Below are 25,652 nucleotides of genomic sequence, written 5' to 3' on the forward strand. Positions count from 1 at the left end.
CACATGGTGATCCTTCTGCTTGTGCACTTGTGCTTAACCTGCTGCACTACCAACCAAATCCCCTGTTGTAGTTGTTGTTACTGATGTCATCATTGTTGGATAGGACAGACAGAAATGAGGAGAGGAGGGGGTCGGGCGGTGGAGCAGTGGGTTAAGCGCACGTGGCGCAAAGCGCAGGGACTGGCGTAAGGATCCTGGTTCGAGCCCCCGGCCCCCCACCTGCAGGGGAGTCGCTTCACGGGCGGTGTTATAGGTCTGCAGGTGTCTATCTTTCTCTCCCCCTCTCTCTGTCTTCCCCTTCTCTCTCCATTTCTCTCTGTCCTATCCAAGAACAAAGCAATGTCAACAATGGCAATAATAACCGCAATGAGGCTGCAACAACTAGGGCAACAAAAAGGGGGAAAAATGGCCTCCAGGAGCGGTGGATTCATGGTGCAGGCACCGAGCACAGCAATAACCATGGAGGAAAAAAAAAAGAAATGAGGAGAGGAGGGGAAGACAGAGAGGGGAGAGAAACATAGACACCTACAGACCTGCTTCACTGCTTGTGAAGCAACTCCCCTACAGGTGGGAAGCCAGGGGCTCCAACCTGGATCATTACCCCCATCCTTGCACTTTGAGCCATGGGTGCATAATCAGCTGCACTACCACCCAAGTCTCCTCTTTTCCCTTTTTATATGCACTGAGTATGTGCTTGTCTCTGAAGGTCATGTATACCCTATGAGTTTTAGTCTTTTTTTTTTTTTTACCTCCATAGTTATCATTGGGTTTGGTGGCAGCACTAGGAATCCACTGCTCCTGGAGGCTATTTTTACCATTTCATTGCCCTTGTTGTTGTTGTTGTTGCTATACCTGTTGTTGTTGGACAGGACAGAGAGAAACTGAGAGAGGACAGGAAGACAGAGGGGGAGAGAAAGACAGAAACCTGCAGACCTACTTCACTGCTAGTGAAGCGACCTTCCCCACACACATAAGGAAGTGGGGGCTCAAACTGGGATCTTTATGCCCATCCTAGTGCTTTGAGCCATGTGTGCTTCTCCCGCTGTGTACGGCCCAGCCCCCGGTATTTGCCTTTAATGACTTTGGTGTACCTTACTAATAATGAGACTATTTCTCATATAGACTCAGAATAATACTTTGATCGGACTTTTCAGGAAGCATTTCTTTAGATCATGTTCAGAGTTATACTTCTCTTTTTAAATATTTTTCATGACATGCCCGATTTTATATATATGGAGACAGAGATAGAGGCAAAGGCAGGGACTGAGAGACAGACAGACAGCGTCCCAGCATAAACAGAACCTATCTGGCTGGAATGATCACCTAATCTGGCACTCTCTCCGTCTCAGGAGATGTTCTCATCACTACTCCCAGCCTGTCCTGGGACCCTCTTCCTAGTAATTGCTACCTCTGCATTTTTCCTAGTTAACATTAATTTTTGATCATTTGAGAGTTGGTCTCTATTCTTGTAAGTTGCTCACACTTTCAAGGTGTTTCTCTCCTCCCCCCTACATTAAGGAGCACTTTAACTGCTATGTGGATACAATATATTTCCTTGCAAGGGAGTATTTGAAACTATGATCTGTATTTAAAGTTGATTTACAAAGTGCTGAGTTTGCTAGAATATATATCTGTCATTTACAAGGAAACAGTCACTGTGCAAGAAGAAATACAGTGTTGACAGTAGTGTTTCAAATATATAGTGTTCTTATGCACTCTGTCCAAGAGTTACTGAAATCAACAATGTTTACTCTCAAACTGTAGTCAAGTCTGTGGAGCTAAGAGAATTTACATTTTTACTTGATTCATTTTTTGTGAACCTTTGGGAAGCTAAAGACAAGTTTTCTTCAAGTATATCCTGTGAAACGTGGGTTGTAACCCCAGTTTTTAAAAAATTATTATTCAAGGTTGCACAGCATCAGATGTGTCTGACTTCTAAGGAAAATGAGACCCCAGACACATTGATGGGTGAGTGTCAAAATATTTAAGCTGGGATGGTTGAATTTAAAATAGCAGTTCCAAACTCTCTCAATAGCAGATGTTTAGTATTAAGCTTAATTGTCTTCACACATTTCATCCATCCTGACCAGCCCTTACTGTGGCACAAAACTCAGACCTGCCTTGCTAAAAGTTTTCTTTAATACACTAAAGAATATACTGATTTGTACATCTGGGGAACAATATAGTTGCTGGGTCTTTCTATTTGTTTTGTCATCTCAGTGTAATTTGTTTTAGGTAAAATACTTAATTAAAATAATGAAAATAGAAAACAGGCATTGTACAATGTAAAGGCATCAATACCCCTGTCCGAAACTCACCTGTTCCCAGTGTCTTTTTCATCCCATTTTCCATGTTTTCAGCTACATGTTCTCAGGGAACAAAACAAAACTCAGACCTGCTCCTCTGCACCTCTAACCACACTTGATGGTGTTGTTAGCCAGAGAGGTGAAGTCTCCTATTTTTTTCACCAAGAAGTGCTGTCTTGAAAAAAATATTTTGAGGGAGAGGCTAGGTGGTGGCTCACCTAGTTGAGAGCACATGTTACAGTGCTAAAGGACTCAGGTTCAAGCCCCTGTTCCCCACCTGCAGGGGGAAAGCTTCATGAGTGGTGAAGCTGTGCTGCAGGTGTCCCCCTCCGTATCACCCCCATTCCTTCTCAATTTTAGGCTGTCTATCCCATCAATAAATATATAAAGATAATAAAATATTTTTAAATATGTATATTGAAGGGGCTGGCAGTGTACCTGGTTAAGCACACATAGTACTCAGAACAAGGACCCATGCAAGGATCAAGTTTCAAACCCCACTCCCCACCTTCAGGGGGGTCGCTTCACAAGAGTCGAAGCAGGTCTGCTAGTGTGTCCTTCGTTCTCCCTCCTCTCACCTCTCAATTTCTTTTTTTTTAATTTTTTTTTATATTTACTTATTTATTCCCTTTTGTTGCCCTTGGTGTTTTATTGTTGTAGTTATTATCAATGTCATTGTTGGATAGGACAGAGAGAAATGGAGAGAGGAGGGAAAGACAGAGAAGAGGAGAGAAAGATAGACACCTGCAGACCTGCTTCACCACCTGTGAAGCAAGTCCCCTGCAGGTGGGGAGGCGGGGCTCAAACCAGGATCCTTTCGCTGGTCCTTGCATTTGGAGCCACATGCGCTTAACCCGCTGTGCTACCGCCCGACTCCCACCTCTCAATTTCTGTATTATCCAATAAAATGAAAAAATAGGCCACCAGGAAAAGTGGATTCTTATTGAGCCCCAGCAATAAATAACCCTGGAGGCAAAAAAAGGAAAAATCTGTTAATTGATTTATTCATTTACTTCACTAATCATATATTTCTCTCCCCCCTCTGTCTTCCCCTCCTCTCAATTTCTCTCTGTCCTGTCCAACAACAATGACAGAAATAAAAATCAATAATAACTACAACAAAGATAAAAAACAAGGTCAAAAAAAAGGAAAAAATACCCTCCAGGAGCAGTGGATTTGTAGCATAGGCACTGAGCCACAGCAATTCCACGGGGGGGGGGGGGAATTAAAGAAAAAAAGAAAAATAGAGAGAGGGGGACTTTTAAACCTACTTCACCACTCATTAAAAATCCTTCCTGCTGGTGGGGAGTAGGGGCTCAAACCCAGGTCCCTGTGTATGGTAAGACCAGTCTCAACTATGTGCATCACCAGCCATGCCCCATTCTAACATAGTTATCTAGTTGTCTGTGTTTAGGTTGCTTCCATATTTTGACTTACCAACTATATAGCTATATAAACATAGCTGTGCATATGTCTTGGGACTAGCATACAATTAAATATTAGAAATTAAAGTACATATATATGTTTTTTAACAGACTATTATTATTGGAAAGGGCAGAGAGAAATTTAGAAGGGAGGGGGCGGTGGAGAAGGCGAGAGACACATATGCACCTGCAGCCCTGCTTCACCACTCTTGAAGCTTTCTCCAACTCAGGCGGAGATCAGAGGCCTCAACCTGGGTCACTGTGCACTGTAACATGTGGGCTCAACCAGATGTGTCACTGCCCGGACCCTAAAATATATGTATATATTCTTTATATATTTTAAAAATATTTTAATTAATATTTCTTTATTCCCTTTTGTTGCCCTTGTTTTGTTGCTGTAGTTATTACCATTGTAGCCGTTGTTGGAAAGAACAGAGCGAAATGGGGAGAGGAGGGGAATACGGGGGAGAGAAAGATAGACACCTGCAGATGTGCTTCACACCTGTGAAGCAAACCCCCTGCAGGTGGGGAGCCTGAGGCTCTAACTGGGATCCTGATGCCTGTCCTTGTGCTTTGCACCACGTACACTTAACCAGATGCACTACCAGCGGACTTCCAATTCTTTATATTTTAATGAGAGAGATACAAAAAGAGAAAGATCAGAGCACTGCTCAGCTCTGGGTTATGGTGGAGCTGAAAATTGATCCTGGGACTTCAGAGCCTCAGGCATGGAAGGCTTTGACATACAGAACCATTATGCTGGCTCCCCAGCAGGGTCAGTGGAAGATAAGGAAGTTAGATGAGTGACATGCCTGGAGACAATCTGAGTATTCAAGACTATCGGAAGTTCTCAAAAATTGAGAAAAGTGGGCAGTTAGTGTGTCACCCAGTAGAGCACTTAAGTTGCCATGTTGGTGACCCGGGTTCCAGCTCCAGTCCCCACTCGCTAGGTGGGGATGGCGGAAAGTTTTAGAAATAGTAGAACAGTTCCGCATCTCGGTTCTTCATCTTTGTCTCTACATACATTCAAAATGAATAAATAAAATAAAGACAGCTGATGATGATGTTAGAGTCCTGTAGGTAATAATAAAAATAACATAAATGATATATTTATTATATATGAATAAAATAAATTAAATGAAGACAGCTGATAATGATGATAGAGTCCTATAGCTAATGAGCAGGAGCCATAGCATTGGCAACAACAATGAAACATCAAAAAGAAAACGACACATGGGCCTTTAGAGTTTTTCAAATATTATGAATAGGGTACAGAAAAAGTACAGGTAGTCAATAAATACATAAAAATATTACACTTGTTATTAGGGAGGTGCAAAAGAAACTATAATGTTTATTGTATTTATAAGTAGCTTAAAAAAAGTGGGTCACTATTGAAAAGTTACTGTTTTTATTGTTGTTGTAATTATTGTTTTCTTCGTTATTAGATAGAATAGAGAGAAAAGGAGAGAGGAGGGGAAGACGGGTGGAGAGAAAGATAGACACCTGCAGACTTGCTTCACCGCCTGTGAAGTGACTCCCCTGCATGTGGGTAGCTGGGGATCCTTACGCCACTCCTTGCATTTCACGCCATGTGCCCTTAACCCATGCGCTATTGCCCAACTCCCTGTTTCTATCTTTTTTTTCCTTTCAGAGAGTTTAAACTTTAAAAAATTTATTTATTCCCATTATTGCACTTTTTAATTTTTTATAGTTATTGTTGTTGTTGACCTTGTCAGATAGGATAGAGAGAAATGGAGAGAGGAGGGGAAGACAGAGACTTGAAGGGAAAGATAGACACCTGCAGACCTGCTTCACCAATTGTGAATCAACTCCCCTGCAGGTGGGGAGCTGGCAGGTCTAACCGGGATCCTTACCCCGGTCCTTCTGCTTTGTGCCATCTGTGCTTTACCAGCTGTGCTACTGCCCAACTCCTGACCTTAAACTTTTATACTTATCAGGTGTGGTCCTAGTGTACACAGGTTTTCATTTTTTAAATTTTGACAAAAGCATACTCTGATATTTTAGAAAATGTGTGCTTTTTATTTTGGAAATGCGTACTTGCTTGTTTAAAAATGTCACTTCTCTTGAAAGAATGTTGGGTGTTATATTTTCTAAAGTTCTTAGTAGGCAGTGTAGTACTAAGTTTTCCTAAAAAGAGAAAGGACAGTCAGGTTGAACAGTGACCTTCGTTTCCCCAGGATGCCAGTTTTGACCTGTGACCTGATCTACATGTGGTGTACAGATGCCAGTGTCAGCATAATGAGTGGCTATTCCATGACCATTTGTCCCCACAATTGGTGACTATCTGGGAAGTGCTGGGCTAAGGAGTCTTTAAAAGGCTAGTAGCTGAGGGCCTATGGCAGTAGAGGTGTCACCTTGAACTTTTCAGTGAAATGTGCTGATCACAGTAACAGCCATCCAGAAGCCCGAAGTGCGCCATCTTTAGTCTCTGCTACTGTCTCCTCCTGGGCTGACTGTAGACTCAGCCATGTCCTTGCTCTGGCCCATGGAACATGGACAAATGGGAAGCAGGCAGAGACCTCAGTGGCTGTCTGGCTATGGTATGGGAGCCCTTCTTCGGCACTGAAGAAGCTAGGTGCCACCCTGTGGAGATTTGGGGAACAGGCAACACACAGAAAATAGATCCAGTTGAGCTATGAGCTGCCTGCAGACACGTGGGACTTCAGCTAATGCAGAGCTGCCCAGAGGAGCCCACCAAGGTTTCATCTGAGCCCTGAGCAAAGAGAGGGGCCATATAAGGTACAGAGTCAGGGAGTGATATTTATTATAGTAATACAATCAACAAGAAAATACAATAAAAGACTCTATAACTACATACATACAGTGAAAGGAATAAGAGAGAGATTTCTGTGAAAAGACCTTCAAAGCAGGATGTAAGAAGGGATCAAGGAGGATGCCTCAAATGAAATGAGCTGGATGTGAGATGTTGACATTTTTCATTGTGACCCCACTAGACAAAAAGTTTAAAAGAACTGCCTTAGTCAGAGGGCTTCATGTCTTCCACCAGGAAGTTTACACATAGATGGCAGGACTGAGAACTAACTCAAAATCCTGCAAAGGATTAAGAAAATAATTGTTCTCAGTTGGATATCATAAAGTAACAGGGAAAAGAAAGGGTCAGTTCTAGAAAGGGGAAGCTGTCTGTTGGCATTTCAGCAGACACCCAGGTGGCATCACTGATTGTAGATTTGCCAGGGGAGCCCTGAGCCATTATCAGCTGAGTAGGTTGTAGGTAGGGGCTCTCTGAATCCCATTTGGAGAGACCTGAGATGTTCCATCACTGAGCCTTTCTGGAGGCGTCACTCTCCCGGATTGGAATTAGCAGTCTGTCTTACTGTCATGCCTGAAATGAAAAACAGAGAGCTGTCTTAGTTAAATCACATTGTCATATACTAGCTTCTTCTTGATTCCTGAAGAAATAAGTTAAGCCAAAGAGAGTATTTCTCCATGGAGATAAATATATGAAAGGGCTAAGTGGTGCCCACCTGGTGAGCACACATGCCACAGTGAACAAGGACCTAGGTTTTTGCCCCTATCCCCACCTGCAGGGGGGAAGCTTCAGGAGCCGAAAAGCAAAGCTGTAGGTATCTCTCAATTTCTCCCCCACTGTCTCTCCCTCCCATCTGAATTTCTATCGCTAGCAATTAGGTAAATTGAATTATTATCAGAAGAGTTAAATATATTAAAACCTAGTCAACATTTCCTCTCAACACAGCAAGATTCTGCAGCCTCCACCCAGAATGTGCTGTCACCAGGAGAATGAGTCAGGTGCTGCCATTGTTGGGATGTGATTCTCTTGTCCTGTTGTAATCAGCCAGAAACCTTTGTCTCACACAGACTAGTTGCTCGAATTAATCTCACATGGCATAAGCTCACCCAGACTCATGGTGTAGATGAGGTGTGTCCAGGAGCCTGGTCACCTTTGTACCACTGGCATCAGTCAGGAAGGAGGTGCCTACCTCTAGCAGGATCAGGGGACTTGGATGGAGGGCCTCACTCCTCCCTGTCTTCCTTGTTAAGCTCTGTGTGGCTGCTGGTGCACAACATGGACATGATGCAGGAGAACTGAGTGATGGTGGCCTTTTCCTTCTGGTGTAGCAGATAGACACAGTCCATGATGTCCTCCACTGCCAGATTCACGGGGATGATGGGGTGGCTCAGGGCATAGCTGTAGAGTGACAGCTTGTGGGTGGCCCTGTCTCCACAGCCCATCAGGTATTCATTACTGAGCTCAGAGGCAGTGAGCTCTAGCAGAGGCAGCCATGAGGGGGCACTGTGCAGAAGGTTGAACACAGAGCTCTGCCTGATGCTTTCCACATCATGGAGGGTGGCGTCAGAGTCATCCCTCTGGTCCACAGCCACCAAGATGGTCTTGTGGTGGCCTCTGTAAACAGAGCTGCCCAGGTCCACGTAGAGTCACCCCCAGTGCAGAGACCTGTGATCATAGCAGTGGGATTAGCAATGGACAAAGTAGGGGCCCTAGGGAGCAGAGCAGAGGCAGTGAGAGCATGAAGGACGTGGAAAACCAAGGGGTCGAGAGTCCACTTTCTAACTGAAACCTTTGTAGAGGGACAGATGGAGGTAGCAAACCCAGTTATAAGAGTATGACATGATTCCTGCATATTAGCAGGAAAATCTTTGAGGATTTGAGAAAGGAGACCTGGACTCCCTACTTTTGATTGAATTTGAAGGTGTATATAACTGGCCTTGGCTTTTTATTGGAGAACTTAAGAGGTTTCTAGAAACTTGGAAGTAGAAGTTATCATGCTGGGTCACTATTAGTTCTGGTGTATATTCTGATCCCATTTCCATAGTGAGGCTGGTTTTCAGTATCATGAGCTTGATTTCAAGAGGGGAGAAATGTCCAGAGAGGTGGCACTGGCAGCAAAGTGTTCAATTTCCCTCTCCTCTGCTGGCCCTGACCTGAGGTCTGGGCTTGTGGAGGAACTAACCTGGGGTGTCCTCAAATAGCTGCTCCAAAAGGAAGGACTCCTGGTGGCTGGAAGCCATGCCAGAGATTTCCTGATCCTGTGACTGGTCCTCAGTCACCTGTAGTGGAGCCATTCCATTTTCATAGTGATATTCTCTGTCTGTATGGAGAGGAATCCAAAATAGGTTCAGGCTGAAGTGGTCGTGATGAGCCCATCGTGACCACAGGATGTAGCTAGAGCATGGCAAGGGAGCTGTGTCTTCCTTGGAGATGTGCATGTTTTACTGTGGGACTACTGGGTCCCTGCCAATCTCCCCACCCCCTTGGGATTGATTTTCAGTGTCATGAGCTTGTTTCAAAAAGGAGGTATGACTCGGCAGGAGGCGTGTACAGAAACCCAGCTGGTCTCCACATGTGAGGCTGTGGGAGTCATCTGCTTCTAGTGGAAGCCCCTCAGTGGCTGGCGTTTGACCCCCTTCGTGTTTATGCAGATGTTTGACACCTACATGTAGAGAAATCTGAATCTAGATCCAGGCTGACCATAAAGAGACTCATTTCACTGTAGAAGATGACACATGGGCCTTCTTTGGACCTTCTTTGCAAAGAAGGCTGTGTCTCTGTGTCTCTGTGTCCAAGAGTCTGACAGGAAACCCTGCCCTAGCATGTGCCCAAGAAAAGAGTTGACAAAGTAAAGAGGAAGATGCTCTTATACATCCCTGTGCCTGGAATGCAATGAATTCCTCATGAGGAAGAGCTTTATATAGCAGTCCTGTCTGCCACAGAGAAGTAGAGAAGCAAGGACTGTCATTAGAGCCTGTTACAGTAGTAGTTGGTCAGTGTCTGTTGAATTCATGGAGGCCTACGGCCTGCACTTTTCCCTGTCAGAAGGTATTGAAGCTAAGCTGGAACCCATTTTCCCTGAGCCTTTGTAGTTAATGTCTCACTCCAGTCAGCCTCTTAGATTGCCCTGACACTCACCTGCAGGTGGCTCTGTGGTTTCTTCCATCCTAGAACTCACAGATCCCTGACCAGTTTCTGCAGAGTCCTGGGAGAGAAAGAAGTGAGGGTCACAATAAGCCTTTGGAGTGAGCAGTGGAAGAACACATTTCCCAGCAGCTCTGTTTCCCCCAGAGAGAGAGACAGAGAGACAGAGAGAGAGAGAGAGAGCCCCATGTCCAGTATCAAACTACTTGACCCCTGGGGGTGACTGTGGTTTAGAATCACCACTGTAGATGTACATGAATACTTGGATTTTCAGTGCATGTTTAGAAGTGTGATGACAAGGGTATTTGGATTCGTTCCTGCATGCTCTCTAGTCTCAGGATACGCACACAGGTAACTCTCAGTTGAGAGTAATTTGTAATTTAAAATGTCAGCTATCTAATCAAATACTTTTAAAAAAATATATCTTCCCCCCACTAGAGGAGAAGAATTTCCTGGTGTTTGAAGAGGCAGGAAACTGGCATCAATGCTGCAGAGTGAAGGCCAACCCTGACATGATGCAGATTTCAAATTATGCAAAAGAAGAAATAAAAAAAAGAGAGAGGGCTAGGCGGTGTTGCAGCTGTTTTGGCACACACCTTACCAAGTGCAAGAACCAAGGATTGGGTGCCACTACCCTGTCAGAAAGCCTTATTATTGACATACTAAGCTGATAATGAAGATGAAAATTAAGGAGGAATTGGTTTGAGATAGGTCATTAAAAATGATCCCATTCTAATGCAGTAAAGAATTGTAAAAAGAGCACACAGTATACAAGGGAAATGCAGACAGTATCCATAGGTCAAGTATATATGTAAGTGGATCTTATGAGAATATCATAGTGGGATCTCCTAGCATAATGGTCATTCAAAGAGACTGTCATGCCTGAGGCTCCAAAATCCCAGGTACAACACCCTGGATGACCATAAGCATTAAGCCAAAGCTGAGCAGTGCTCTGGAAAAAAAAAGAGAAAGAAAGAAAGAAAGAATCAATCCTCCTCAGGGCCAGGCAAGGCAGTACACCTAGTTAAGTATACACATTACTATGGACAAGGACTCATGTTCTAACCCTGGGCCCCACCTGTAGGGTGACAGCTTCATGAGTAGTTAAGCAGTGCTGTAGGTGACTCTGTCTCTTTCCTTCTCTATCTCCCCTCCCCTCTCAGTTTCTTTCTGTATCTATCCATAGTAAAACAAAGAAAAAAACTCCAAGGGAAGAATATGGTGTCCCATATCTGAAAATGGGGAAAGATTTAAGATGGGAAAGAAAAGATATCCGAGGTCACATGATGGAAAGACTCTAACTGAATGAAAAGTGCATTTACAAATTTGAGAAGATACTCAGAATTACTTTGTTCAAATTCACATGACTCAGTTCTTTAGCCCTCACCTCCTCAATTCATTAAGCATAATCAGCTCCAGGCCCTGCCCCCAAATGGAAGCTCCAATGTACCTCAAGGTTTGTGAGAACTATGAAGTTATCTCTTATGGGAGACACAGGGATTTGGAGTGGGGTGAGCATGGAACTCTACCCGTATACTTGGATAAGCTTATTAACCATTATTCAGTCACTGCTGAAAATGTGGTTAAGAGAATGTCTTAGTTCTCCATAGTAAATGTCTTAGCTATTGTACTGCAATTCCAGAAACCAAATGATATGCAGAGCTCCTGGCTGTCATTGTCTTCTTTTTCATTTTCTTTGATAGCGGGGAAACAGGGGAGAAAGGGGCAGAGAAAGAGAGAGAAACCTGAAGTACTGCCTCACCACTCATGAAGCTCCCCTGCCACAAGTAGGTCTCAGAGACTTGAACCCAGGTCCTCTTGCATGGTAATGTGCACTCTACCAGGTACACCAATGCCTGGTACTTCCTAGCTTGCTTTTGGTCCAGTAGCATAAAAGTGAGGTTGTTATTTTTTCTTTAATTAGTAGAGTCACCCATTCCAGGAGGAAAAAATCCACAGCGAGCAATGCAAACCACTCTGTATATGCAAGATAGGGTTGCATCCAGTCTCTGCTCCCTTTTTTGTGTCTATAGAGAAGTGTGTGTAAATAGGAAAATACATCCTTCCGGGTGGTATGTGCTTAATTCTTCCCTCATCTCTAGACCACTTTCTGTGTAAAGCAGGAACTTGAAATGTAAGTTCTAATCTTAGAAACACTCACACAGGTGCGTTCTGCCTCCTTTTGGTTGATATTCAGGTAGTCCAGAATGGTGGTATAAATTTTGCTAATAGATTCCACAGTGACCCAAAAGAGAGGAGAAATGAGCTGTTAGACTGTTATCAAATGAACTTGTGTTTTGGCTAATCATTTCAGCATTTTTCAATGCTTTTTCAAGATATCAAGTTTTTTAAGATGCATGCAAGACTTAATGAGAATAACAGTATGCAAATGTATTTCTGGAGAATGAGACAGATCCCAGAAAACATGTCTGTGGTGTCACGTCTCTGAGACCAGGGCTGAACACCCCATCCAGAGTCCAGGCCAGAACCTCCCTGGGCTGTAGCTCTGGCAGGTTCATTTGCTTTGAGAACCAGCCCATGGAGAAACCTGCCCTTAAGTCAGGGCCATTTAATACATGGTGCAGGGTGATGTTAGCTCCCATCAAAGTGTGAAGAGAAGGGAGACAAGAGGGAGGGGCATTGACTGCTTGGACTCTGTATTCTGAGAACTTGAAAATTTGAAATACATGAAATAAGGACATACTCAGAAAGCTCGTTATACCATTGCTCCATCTTCTCAACTGATCTGAAATCCAAGAGAAGGGGAGAAAAACAGTTAAAATGCACATTCACACAAGCATATTATGAGTGTTGGCCAGTGTAAACAGCATCATTGATTGTTATTGGTGGGACTGTGTGATCCAGGAGTCCTGTCCTGGTCACGGTGCTGAGGGGCCCTGCTCTTTGACAGTTTGCTGGGTTGGCAAGGAAATCTTCTAAATGGAGGAGAAATTGTGTTTAGGGTCCTTTGGTGGTGCTGGTGGTTAACTGCACATGCTACCATGTACAAGGACCCAGGTTCAAGCCCCTGGCCCCCACCTGCAAAGGGCTTAGCAGCTACATGTGTTTGCCTGTATCAGAGCCAGTGGGAGCCAATGGAGAGCACAGAGCTGTCCTTGTGGGGGTCAGAGCACCTGTGGCTAATAGACCCCCAGATGGAGCTTTGCTCCCCCTAAGAGTCATGAGGAGACAGGCAGGGCTTGGCTGCAGTCTTACTGAAAAGAGACCACGAAGCTGAGGTCAGCCCAGCCTAAGACCAGTGATGTGCGGGCTCTTGCGGCTTTCCTCATGTTGGGTTCCACCCACATGTCTATCAGGGGTACCAAGTACTGGATTCGGAAGTTACTCTTGTACCTGGAGAGGGAATAGAGCACAGCACTGTTAGCTTGCATCCCAGCAATCTGGGAGTAGCTGGGTTTCTCCTGAGGAGATGGTGGGTGTGTTTCTTTCTTTAATTTTTTTATTGGGGAATTAATGTTTTACAGTTGACAATAACTACAATAGTTTGTACATGCATAACATTTATCACCTTACCCTGAGATTTTTTCACATAACAATACAACCCCCACTAGGTCCTCTGTCATCCTTTTCCAGGATATGTACTCCCCCCACTCCTCCACCCCAGAGTCTTTGACTTTGGTGCATTATACCAACTCCTTGGAGGGAGGTACATACTTTGTGTTGGAGATGAGCAGCACGTTGGAATATAGGATCAGCTGCCTTTTCTGCCACTTCCGACCCTTCTGGAATTTGCCAGTGCCCATGAACTGGATATGGCCATAAGGCAACACTAGGATGTTCTCTTCCAGACTGCCCTCCTCCATAGAAGAGCTGCAACACAGCAGACCCACAGGGCAGTTTGTCTCTGGCAGGCAGGACACGGGCTCATTCTGATGTCAGCCCTCACAGAGCATTACAGAGGAGTCTCAGTCCCCCAGAAGGGCTCAGTAGCCAAATTCAGGAGTCTTGAGCTAGACAGAGCTCCAGTGATAGTTGAGGTCACTCAGGGCTGGTGGTAATGGAGGGCTGCTTCAAGGAGAGGGCACAGGGCCTGTCACTTCAGTGTCAGGGGACAAGAAAGTAGCAGAGTCTCAGGACCTGGTAGAAAGGAGACACTAAAGGGAGTGAGGGGGAGTGAGGGTATTGGGGCCTTGGTGCTAGGAGAGGACCTGAGTGGGGGTGAGAGTATTCTGCAGACACCCTGTGTCAACAAATCACACTGTAGTAAATTAACACTGACCCCCAATATAAGGATAAAAAATGTAAGGGGACACTAAGAGGTCAAAGGAGAGAGGATGAGAAATGTTTTAAAGAACCAACTCGGGGACACAGGGCCAAGGCCTGAAGGCAGCACAGTGTCTAAAGCGTTGTCAGAGCATAATCAACCACAGTATCATCTGCGGTTTTAGCCTTTGTGACTCTGCTTCTTTCCCTACCCATTCTTCTACCCCTTTCTTTCCTCTTTTCTTCTTTTCTCTTCTTTTTTATTCACTCTTCCTCTCTCATAAAAATAATTTTAAACAGATCTATGTGTGACCTATAGGGGTCAGATAGCATCGATCCAAGAGTGTGAAGAAGTCATTCCATTGTGGTCTCAGGTTAACATACACACTTAGATAACAGGATTCTGGAAAACTGACTCTAATCTTCTTTAAACCAGTCATCACTTTGGGGTGGAGGGGGGCAGGAATCCCATGATCAGCCGAGAATAAACCAAACATTCAAATGTTTCTCAACTCAAGAAGTACTAAGCTATTCCTTGGCTGTGCCCGGAGTAAGCCCACAAGACTCTGATGCTAAGGGGTCAAGCCTGCTCTCTGTCATCAGCAGAAGGGAATCTCATGAGCACAAGTAACTGTTGATGACTAGGGCTGAAGCTGAGATTCTGTCAGTGGGAATCACACAGAGCACCTCCTGGGACCACCCTCCTCCTCCTCTGCTGGTCACACAGGGCATGTGAACAGACTCTACCTTAAGCAGGGCAGCCAGCACAGACACGCTGAAAGCCTCGAAGACTTTCTGGTAGACGCAGACATCCTCTACTCTTCACTCCTTGACACGAAAGTGAGAGCTGGGCACAGCACTTTGTGCACTGTTCATCTCAGTCTCCAAGACTGAAGATTCCACTGTAGCCAGGGATCCTGGCCTGTGATGTCAGTGGTCAAAGGTCAGCATCATAACTGACAGCTGACAGAGTGCCCCTCTAAAGCCAGTTACACCTACAGCTTTGAGTCTTTTAATCTTTTCCTTTTGAGATGACTATAGACTTCCAGGCTTTTATTGGAAATAATAGAGATGCTACAAGCCTAGCCCGTATTTCATGCAGTGGTCATCTAATTATATAATTCTAAACAGAGTAAATATCACTGTAGGATATTCACATGGATGCTGTCAGAGACACACTATTTCCAGGAGCATGTGTGTGTGTGTATGTGTGTGTGTGTGTGTGTGCGCGCGCGCACACACAAAGGCAATGTTATCCTCATAAAACCATTTTTGAAAGAATGAATCCATTGGCAAATGAGTTGTAGACATTCTTTGATGTCCTTCAACTCTAGTGTAAAAGACCCACATTCAAGGAACCATTGGAGGACTTGATGTAGCCTAGAATAGATGCTTTAGCTTCTTGGTATGTTTTCTCTTTTATTAATTAATTTATTTATCTTAATGAGAAAGATAAGTGCAATGCTCAGCTCTTGCCTTTGGCAATGGGATTGAACCTCTGAAAGGACCCCAGATCCTCACACATGAAAGTCTTTCACTTTCTTTTTTTATTATTTTATTCATAGTTCACTGGACAGAGATAGAAAAAGTAGAGTGACGGAGATGGAGGGAGAGAGGAGAGACATCTGCAGCCCTGCTTCAACTGCTTGTGAAGCTCTTCCTCTTTAGGGTGGACCCGTGTCTGAAACACAGCATGTTGTAACTAGTGCTCTGAGCTAGGTGCATCCCAGCCTTCTATTACTTCTTGTCTTAAACAGCTCTGTAGGATGCACTCCATCTGATCACAGACAAGAAACATCCAGATTAACATCAGTGAGAGAATCACTGTTCAGAAAAAACAGGGTGTTGAGCACCAGACAGTGTGCTTGTGTCTGTGTCTGCTTGTGTGGAGAGAGAGGTGGGGAGAAGCCTGTTCTCACTGTCCTGCTGCATCATCTGAGTGCTTGACCAGGCTGAGTGGTTCCTCAGACTTTTCTTTCTTTCTTACCTTCCCTTAATATAAACTGTTTGAAGGAAAATATGACATTCTTACTAATGATGTGATGGTTGAACAATGCTTTTCCTCACTCAGTCCAGGGAAAGTGAGACCGATGTTTGTCTTTGCCATAAGGAACAATTAAAAGATTAAGGAAGCAATGGATCACAAGATTTACCTCATGCTGCTGGCACACTGGTAAAGTACAGTCAGGTGGCCGTGATGTCATTCACTTCCCTTGTCTGTCAGAGACTCATTGGCACTTCACCTCTAAAAGGTTCAGGCAGATTGGCTTTAGCTGCAGTTTAGGAATTCAGCCTCTTGAGGGCACTCATCACACCTACACAGGGAAGCAAAATGAACAAAACACACTCAGTTTTTTTCTTCAAGTACTTACTTAGAAAGGAGATTCTTCTAACAGATCCATTCACATAATTTAATTGTGAATGATCAACTTATAACAGTGCATAATGTTGAATAAGAATCAGAAATTCAACATACATGTAGATTGATATTAACTGTCAGATGAAGGCAGTCCACAATATTTTGTAAAATGATTTTTTCTATGGATTATGCTTTTCAGAACTTTGGAATTATCCCATTCCATACTTTAGAGATGCATGTGGATCTAAATTTACACAACACTTTTTTGGTTTTTTTTATATTTGTTTTCTCTTGTTTTGCCCTTGTTTTTTATTGTTGTTGTAGTTATTATTATTGTTGTTATTGATACTGTTGTTGTTAGGACAGAGAGAATGTATAGAGGAGAGGAAGACAAAGAGGGGAGAAGAAAGATAGACACCTGCAGACCTGTTTCACCGCCTGTGAAGTGTCTCCAGCAGTGAGGAGCTGGGGCTTGAACTGGGATCCTTAGCCAGTCTTTGCGCTTTGTGCCACATGAGCTGAACCCACTGTGCTCTCACCTGACTCCCTACACCACACTTTTTATGTGTCCAGCATTAACTACCACAATAATAGTTTGAGTTTCCTTAGGACATTTGGGGTCAGTTCTCTTCCTTGTGTCCAGGGTTATAACCGCTGGGGCTTATTGCAGGCACAGGAATCCACTGCAGCTGGTTGCCATTTTTTTACCTTTTTTTTTTTTTTTACTAATTCACTATTTTTTTTTGGATAGGACAGAAAGAAATTCAGAAGAGAAAGGAAGGATATATATGTATATGTATATGTAGAGAGAGAGACCTACAGACATGCTTCTCCACTTGTGAAGCCTCCTTGCTGCAGGGATGAGCAGGACCTGGAAGGACCTTGACCATGTACTGTGTGTGCTTATCTGGGTGCACTACTGCCAGCCCCATAATGAAGTGATTAAATGCACAGCTTTTTACCCTACAGCCTAGAGAAACACCAGTAAGTGCTCTCTTACATCTTAATATGTCATTCATATAGCCATTGAGTAATAACTTTGTCTCATACATTTGGGGCCAAGATTGGAACATGCATTTTTCTTTACATAGTTCTGTCTGCAAAGGAGATTCTGCAGATGAGAAAGAGGGAAAGGATCCAGCAGGAGGCAGCCTTTTCTGGCCTCAAGTTTCAAGATTGAGCCCCAGGGGCTGGTCAGCTCCTGACAGCCAACTCCAGAGAATCTCCACAGGGGTGCTGGGTGGTGGCTCACCCTGATGAGAGCACATGTTTTCATGCCCAGGAACCTATAACAAGTTAGGACAGTAAATATCCAGGAGTTTGGAGTTGGGCTGTAGCACAGCAGGTTAAGCACACGTGGCAGGAAGTACAAGGACTGGCATAAGAATCCTGGTTCAAGCCCTTGGCTCCCCATCGTGAAGTGACAGGGGAGTCACTTCACAATTGGTGAAGTAGGTCTGCAGGTGTCTGTCTTTGTCTTCCCCCTCTGTCTTCTTCTCTCTCCATTTCTTTCTGTCCTATCCAACAACAAGGACATCATCAACAACAACAACAATAGTAACTACAACAATAAAAGAAGGGCAACAAAAGAGAATAAGTAAATATAAAAAAAAATAAGACAGTAAATGTCCAGGAGCACTGGCTTCCCTGTGGCTCTGGTTTTTACAGTTATGTGTGAGAAATAGTCAGATAGCTTGCTGGAAACAGTCTTTCAGGTACTGGCTTAGATAGCAATCCTAAACTCTTGGACATCTGATGTGATGTTCCCCCAAGTTTGAAGGTAGACAGTCTACAGGGCCTGATAGAAGGTTAAGGATGTGCTGGTGGCCTTCAACTTCTCTAGAACCAGAATGAAACAGCTTATGTCCTCCACCACTATGTTCTCAGGGAAGAAGGGGGTCTTCTGGATAGTAGCTACTGTACAGGAGCAGTTTGGGGCGGCCCTGTCCCCAGAGGCCATCACAGATTCAGGGGTGAGCTCAAGGCACTGAGGAGGAGTAGATTTGGCCAAGTTGGGGCCATGGGCGTGTGGTATATGGTGGAGTGCTTGCAGCTAAGTTTCCATATCATTGATGGTGGTGATGATGTCACTGTTCTGGTCCACTGCCACCAAGAAACTGTGATGGATGGTGTCTGATGACAGATTGTACAAGGGCCGGGGATAACCCACCCTCTCCCAGCAAATAGACCTGTGACATAGCAGTGTGTGTAATGATGAGCTCAAGTGGCCACTCTGTGTGCTGAGAGGAGGTGGAGAGCCAGGAGGCCACCAGGCCCACTTTCTAGTTGAGAGCATTATAGAAGGAGAGAAGGAAGAAAGCCCAACCAGTCTTACGTCCAGGAGGCGAATGATGTACCTCACCATGGAAATACTTGTGCATGGGCTGATGTATGAGTTTTGCCTTTGCTACTTTTAACAGAATTTAAGAATTCGAAGGTGGAATCCAGATATATTGTGTTATTCGTCTTTCACAGGCAGAATGCCTGTAGAAAGAACGCCCTGTCCCTTGACATACAATCCTACCTCCAAGGACACCTCTATGAGCAAAGACAGAAAGCAGAGAGGGCACTGAGTCTTGTCTCATACTGTCTGTCAGGCTTCAGCCTTTTGAATGGACAGTATTTGTTGCAAGAATCACCAGGGGCCTAGCAGTGGTGCACCTGGAGCCCAGGCACTACCTGGGTTTAAGTCCCTGGACCCTAATCCTGGGTGGAGGGAGGGAGTGTAGAACACCTCCCTGTTGGGAACATGTGTGAGCCTGATAGAGCTTAGGGAGAACCACCCCCATCTTTGGATGGAGGTCTGAGAAGATAACCTCTTGGTAAATCTCTCTCAACCGAGGTGAGCATAAGGGGGGAAACTCAGACTTGGTTCTTTCCTTCTTGACTCTCAGGCCCACAGATACCCCAGTACTTCCCTCCGTTAACTGCAGGCCACATGGCCACAGATTCACTCATTCAAAGTCACCTTCTGATCACAGAAGAACACATCTTATCACACACTTCATCACACACCTCAGACCCCAGACAAGAGAAATGCCAAACTATATGGCCTTTTGATATCCATCTTCTCTCTGTCTCACCCTACGGGTTTAACCCCTATGCTTCTCTCAAATACCTTTGGATAATTAAGTTGCTTGTGTTATGGAAAATAACTGTCTTGTATCTCATCAATTCCTGTCATACCAACCCCCTACCTTAGGGGCATGCTGACTGTTAAGAAACCTATAATTGCTGTCATATTGCAACAATAATTACCTCCATTGCTTTTCTATTTAACTCATGTCAGTTTTGCTAATAAACGGACTCTAGGATTCTGGGACTCTAAAGACTCAGATTCTAGATTCACGCTAAGAGTCCCCTGGTGTCTTTTACTTCGTGTCACCCCTGTCGTGAGCGAGAAAGAACCAGCCTGTTACCTTTCCCCTGGAGAACACCCTGCCGGAGAAGGAGAGAGACACCCCGAAACCTCCCAAGTGGGTGAGCAGTGCTGCTGATGTCTGCCTTTATCCTTCTCTCCCCGTCTCTGTATCTCTCTGGCGCAGCAAATTAGAAAAGGGAAAAAATGACTGTGGAGAGCAATGGAGTCATCATGCAGCCAAGAGCCCCAGCAATAACCCTGGTGGTAAAAAAAAAAAAAGTCATAATAATAAATTATTTAATTAGACATTTTAGTCTGGTTATACTACAGAGCAAGCCAATACACTTTTTTCAACATATAATTATTGATGGGAGAGTATTAGAATGGTATGGATAAAATGTCTCCTAAGAAATTTAAAAATAATAGTAAAAAACATTCCTGTCTTCCTTAAGGGGAGGGAATGGGATATAGAGATCTGGTGTTGGAAATTGTGTGGAGTTGTACCCCTCCTATCCTATGGTTTTGTTAACATATCCTTTTTTAAATAAATAAATAAATAGAAATTAAAAAAAAATACTGGTCAAAAACATTCCTATCTTCTTTCAGCATAACCTGGCTCTGAGGCAGGTAGGGATGCTAAGACACTGTGGGATGAAATGGAGTTTCTTTCTAATGGGAATCCCAATTCTACCACCTCCCACTATCATAGTAGACTCCATGCCTAATCCAGACACTGACTGCATCACTTCCTGGATTGTCTGAGACACTAGAGAAATCTAAAAACATCCCCAATCCATCCATCAACACAGATACAGCATCACTGTAAACAATTTGAGTCTTCCTTTTAGGTCAGTCTTCCAGGATCTTCTCTGCTTTTTCTTGCCACTCTTGCCGAAATCAGTTCAGTCCATTTTCTCCTAGTAGGTCAACTGTGATAGCTCATCCTTGTTTCTGGACACAGAGACCAACAGGCCAACAACTTTTGATCCCACAGACAGTTCTGTCCTAGTTAGTTTCTGGTTCAGAAATGTTCCCGTACAAGGTATGGCGACTGAAGCTTGAGAGGCATGTAGCCATTAGTCCCCCTGGGCATTGCTGGGCTCCTGCCTCTCCTACCATGGGTGTTAAGCCTGGATATTTTAGGATCCAGTGGGAGGCTGTCTGGGGCAGAGTTGTCCAGCAGCAGGGAAGTGACCGTGTCCAGCAGGGCCTCGGACAGAAGTGAAGCTTCAGCCAGGCCAGCTCAGCACTGGTGAGAAGGGAGCCCAGAGTAGATGCTGCAGACAAGGCAGGCAGACAGGCTTCTCCCTGCCCTGGAGAGCCTACCTGGCTGTGTCCAGTTTGCAGATGTTGTGGTGCTCATTCATGCATTTGAAATGCTGACTCCTAAGTATTTCTGCCTGTGACCATTGAGTTTAGTGGACCTGCTGGAACCTGCGGGGACTGGCATTTTTCTAGAGGTGACCCCAGGAATGCAGGACCTCAGTCTGCTAGGGGAAGAAGCTGCTCAGCTGTGTGGCAGATGGGCACTGACTGAGGTGTTGTGAAAAGTAGAAAGTTTAGTTCATGAGGAGAGAAGCTGCTGTCAGCAGGTTTCTTTTTGGCCACAGGAACACTGAGCTGGATGGTTGAGGACTGAGGTAGATTTGGGCAGTTGGGCAAGAACTATCCTTCAGAAGTCACAGGCAGCAGTTGCAGAGGTAGCACAGCATGGAACTGGATGGTGTGAGAAGATGTTGAACATAGATATTTTAAGCACCTGAACAGAGGCTGTGGTATAAAAGCCAGCCATAACAGGATTCATTCAGAAATATTCAGAAGGTAATTTCACAAGAATAGAGAGTGTGTTGGGCTGGGGAGATGGTACTAGCATTAAAGCTCCAAACATTCAGTCCCAAGATACATGAAGCCCTAAGTTTAATTCCCAATAAGCCATGGCTGATCAGTGCTGTTTGAAACAAAAACAACAAAAAAGCAAGCAAACAAACAAAAACTAAATTAAATAATATTCTGTAGAGGTAGCCATGAGGGGGCTTTAAACAAAGTGAAATCAAATCTCCTACAGCTAACGGTTCTCTGTCACTACCAGTGCCGGCACCTGCCACCTCCTTGCAGCTCTTTGCCTGTATGATTTTCTCTCTTCAGATACTGGCCTGCAAGTAGAGCTGCACAGAGGATATATAAACAGATCACCATGCCTCCTTTCAAAATACCCAGTTAATGTATTTGTTTCTCTAAACTGGTCGGTAGTCCTGCATCCATGAAAACTAAATCATAAAATCACGGGTTTCTTGTGTTTTACTCAAAGAGATAGAATAAAAATATTTTTGAGGCCTACAACCCCACAGAGTCTATTCTTCAAAGCTCTTTCTGGACTTTCTCAGATTGATTTACACTGATGGGACCTTGCTTGTGACTACTGGGGACATTCTAACCTTCCCTTGAGTTATCTTTTTGCCTTTCTGTCATCCCATTAACTCAATCCTCCAAAGTTTTACAGAATACTTTCTCTAGAAATCAGTTATAGTTGGAAAGGCTTCTTCTAAACCCTGGAATCACCTTCTCCTATTCCCATATTTCAATTACCAGAAGCCAGGCTCTAAGGACTGCAGGGTAAGCTCTGCACTTTAGTGCTTATTTTGTTAATTCAATATTTGTTTTTCTTTTCTTTTTTTTTTCTTTTTAATTTATTTTAATTTATTTATTTATTTATTTATTTATTTATTTTTTAAATTTTTTATTTAAGAAAGGATTAGTGAACAAAAGTATACGGTAGGAGGGGTATAACTCCACACAATTCCCACCACCCAATCCCCATAACCCACTCCCTCCCATGGTAGCTTTCCCATTCTCTATCCCTCTGGGAGCATGGACCCAGGGTCATTGAGGGTTGCAGAAGGTAGAAGGTCTGGCTTCTATAGTTGCTTCCCAGCTGAACATGGGCGTTGACTGGTCGGTCCATACCCCCAGTCTGCCTCTCTCTTTCCCTAGTAGGGTGTGTCTCTGGGGAAGCTGAGCTCCAGGACATATTGGTGGGGTCTTCAATCCAGGGAAGCCTAGGCAGCATCCTGGTGGCATCTGGAACCTGGTGATTGAAAAGAGAGTTAACATATGAAGCCAAACAATTTGTTGAGCAATCATGGATCCCAAGCTTGAAATAGTGGAGAGGAAGTGTTAGGGAGGTACTCACTGCAAACTCTAGTGTAATCCTGCTTTCAGGTATATACTTTGCAGTAGTTTATGGGTACGTGTGCAGATACGCTCTCTCTCACAGAAACTGGTGTATATCTAGGTTATGGGACTTTGTTAGAAAGTGAACTACCTGAGATGAAATTAGAGTGTATTATTAAAGGAAAGGTCTCACCCGAGTAATGAAGCTGAAGGGTTGTCATTCCACACGTGAAGTCTCTGGATACAGACTCCTGGAGTTATACCCCAAGGACTCCATAACACCCAACCAAAAAGAGGTGTGTACTCCTATGTTCATAGCAGCACAATTCATAATAGCTAAAACCTGGAAGCAACCCAGGTGCCCAACACCAGATGAGTGGCTGAGAAAGCTGTGGTATATATACACAATGGAATACTATGCAGCTATCAAGAACAATGAACCCACCTTCTCTGACCCATCTTGGACAGAGCTAGAAGGAATTATGTTAAGTGAACTAAGTCAGAAAGATAAAGATGAGTATGGGATGATCCCACTCATCAACAGAAGTTGACTTAGAAGATCTGAAAGGGAAACTAAAAGCAGGACCTGATCAAATTGTAAGTAGGGCACCAAAGTAAAAACCCAGTGGTGAGGGGTAGACATGTAGCTTCCTGGGCCAGTGGGGGGTGGGAGTGGGCGGGAGGGATGGGTCACGGTCCTTTGGTGATGGGAATGGTGTTTATGTACACTCCTAGCAAAATGTAGACATATAAATCAGTAGTTAATTAATATGAGAGGGGGAAATCAATTGTATGTCTCAAAGGTTCTCAAAAGACAAACTGAATCTTTTTAATAGATAGGCTACATATTTGATATGCGGACTCTCTCAAAAGCCTAGACCAAGTAGATTAGAAGCTTCCAATAGCACAGCTATATACAAGATACTGGGTACTGTACAGCAAACCATAACAAAGGGACTTTTCAAAGTTAACCCAATTAACAAATAATGTGATGATAATATTAACTATTGATTGTCTTTTTGAACCCTAAGACAGCAGGAACCTCACATCTCCACTATAGAGCCCCTACTTCCCCCAGTCCTGGCACCCTTGGATAGGGCTCACTTTCCCGTATGCATCTCCCAATCCAAACCAAATAATATTGCATCCGCCGATCACAACCTAACCAAAGCAACGATTGCCATCTCAACATGCTTCACCTCAGAGTGTATCCAGAGACTTCACGTGTGGAATGACAACCCTTCAGCTTCATTACTCGGGTGAGACCTTTCCTTTTATAGTACACTCTAATTTCATCTCAGGTAGTTCACTTTCTAACAAAGTCCCATAACCTACACATACACCAGTTTCTGTGAGAGAGAGCGTATGTGCACACATATCCATAAACTACTGCAAAATATATACCTGAAAGCAGGATTACACTAGAGTTTGCAGTGAGTACCTCCCTAACACTTCCTCTCCACTATTCCAAGCTTGCGATCCATGATTGCTCAACAAATTGTTTGGCTTCATATGTTAACTCTCTTTTCAATCACCAGGTTCCAGATGCCACCAGGATGCTGGCTAGGCTTCCCTGGATTGAAGAGCCCACCAATGTTTCCTGGAGCTCAGCTTCCCCAGAGACACACCTTACTAGGGAAAGAGAGAGGCAGACTGGGAGTATGGACCGACCAGTCAATGCCCATGTTCAGCGGGGAAGCAATTACAGAAGCCAGACCCTCTACCTTCTGCAACCCTCAACGACCCTGGGTCCATGCTCCCAGAGGGCTAGAGAATGGGAAGGCTATCATGGGAGGGGGTGGGTTATGGGGATTGGGTGGTGGGAATTGTGTGGAGTTGTACCCCTCCTACCTTATGCTTTTGTTCACTAATCCTTTCTTAAATAAAAAATTTAAAAAAAAAAAACTATTTTCCCTGTTGTTGTTATTGTTGTTGGATAGGAGATAGAGAAATGCATAGAGGAGGGGATGGCAGAGAGGGGGATAAAAAGATAGACAACTGTTAACCTGCTTCACTGCCTGTGAAGTGACCCCCCCTGCAGATGGGGAGTTAGGGGATTGGACCAGGATCCTTATGCTGGTACTTGTGCTTTGTGCCATGTGTGCTTAACCCACTGTGCTACCGCTGACTTCCCAGATGTATTTTCTTAACATAATGGCGTTACCACTATAATCGATTTTACTTTTTTTTCTTCTTAATATTGTGTTCAGGATCTTTGCCAGTTAATAACATCTAAACTTGGAGGGTGGGGAGCTAACTTAAAGTTTACATAGAAAGCTTTCATGCTTCAGGTTTCAAGGCTTCAGGTTGAATCCCCAGCTCTCCAGCATAAGTCTGAGCTGAGCAGTGCTGTGCGTTCACTCTGATACACACACACACACACACACATACTTATTTATTAAGTATTTAATTTTTTTACCAGAGCCTTTCTCAGCTCTGCATCATGGTGAGGCAGGAACCCTAGAGCTTCCAGTATGAGTCTCTTTCCATCAGCATTATGTTATTTAACCCTGCCCATTCTCACACTTTTTGTATCATTCCATTTCTCTAGCTTTCATTACTAAATATAATAATAAAATAAAATGTGATAAAGTAGTAAATAAATAAGTAGGGCTTGGGCAGAAGTGACTGCCTAGTTATCATCTTTCTGTCTTTATACCTATCTCTCATTAGTAAAGAGATATTTAAGAAAGTAATGGAAAATAAAAATATTTTTCAAAGAAGCCCTTCGACTGGGAGAGCATTGACATCTTTCTCTCTCCCCATAACTAAATATAATAATACAATAAAATACAACTATTTAAAATAAAGAGAGTGGGGGTAGATAGCATAGTGGTTATGCAAAAATACTTTCATGCCTTAGGTTCCAAGG

General features: G+C 43.9%; 1 long non-coding RNA gene across 1 annotated transcript in view; it reads left to right on the forward strand.

Annotated features, from left to right (window-relative positions):
• The first annotated feature begins 1,909 nt into the window (after window positions 1–1,909).
• LOC132536125 (uncharacterized) overlaps window positions 1,910–25,652 on the forward strand; it is a 33,694-nt gene continuing 9,951 nt past the window's right edge. The window contains exon 1 of the long non-coding RNA XR_009547796.1: window positions 1,910–1,968. This is a non-coding gene — a long non-coding RNA (uncharacterized LOC132536125). The remainder of the gene's footprint in view (window positions 1,969–25,652) is intronic.

The sequence above is a fragment of the Erinaceus europaeus genome, assembly GCF_950295315.1.
Source record: "Erinaceus europaeus chromosome 6 unlocalized genomic scaffold, mEriEur2.1 SUPER_6_unloc_12, whole genome shotgun sequence".
Lineage (NCBI taxonomy): Eukaryota > Metazoa > Chordata > Mammalia > Eulipotyphla > Erinaceidae > Erinaceus > Erinaceus europaeus.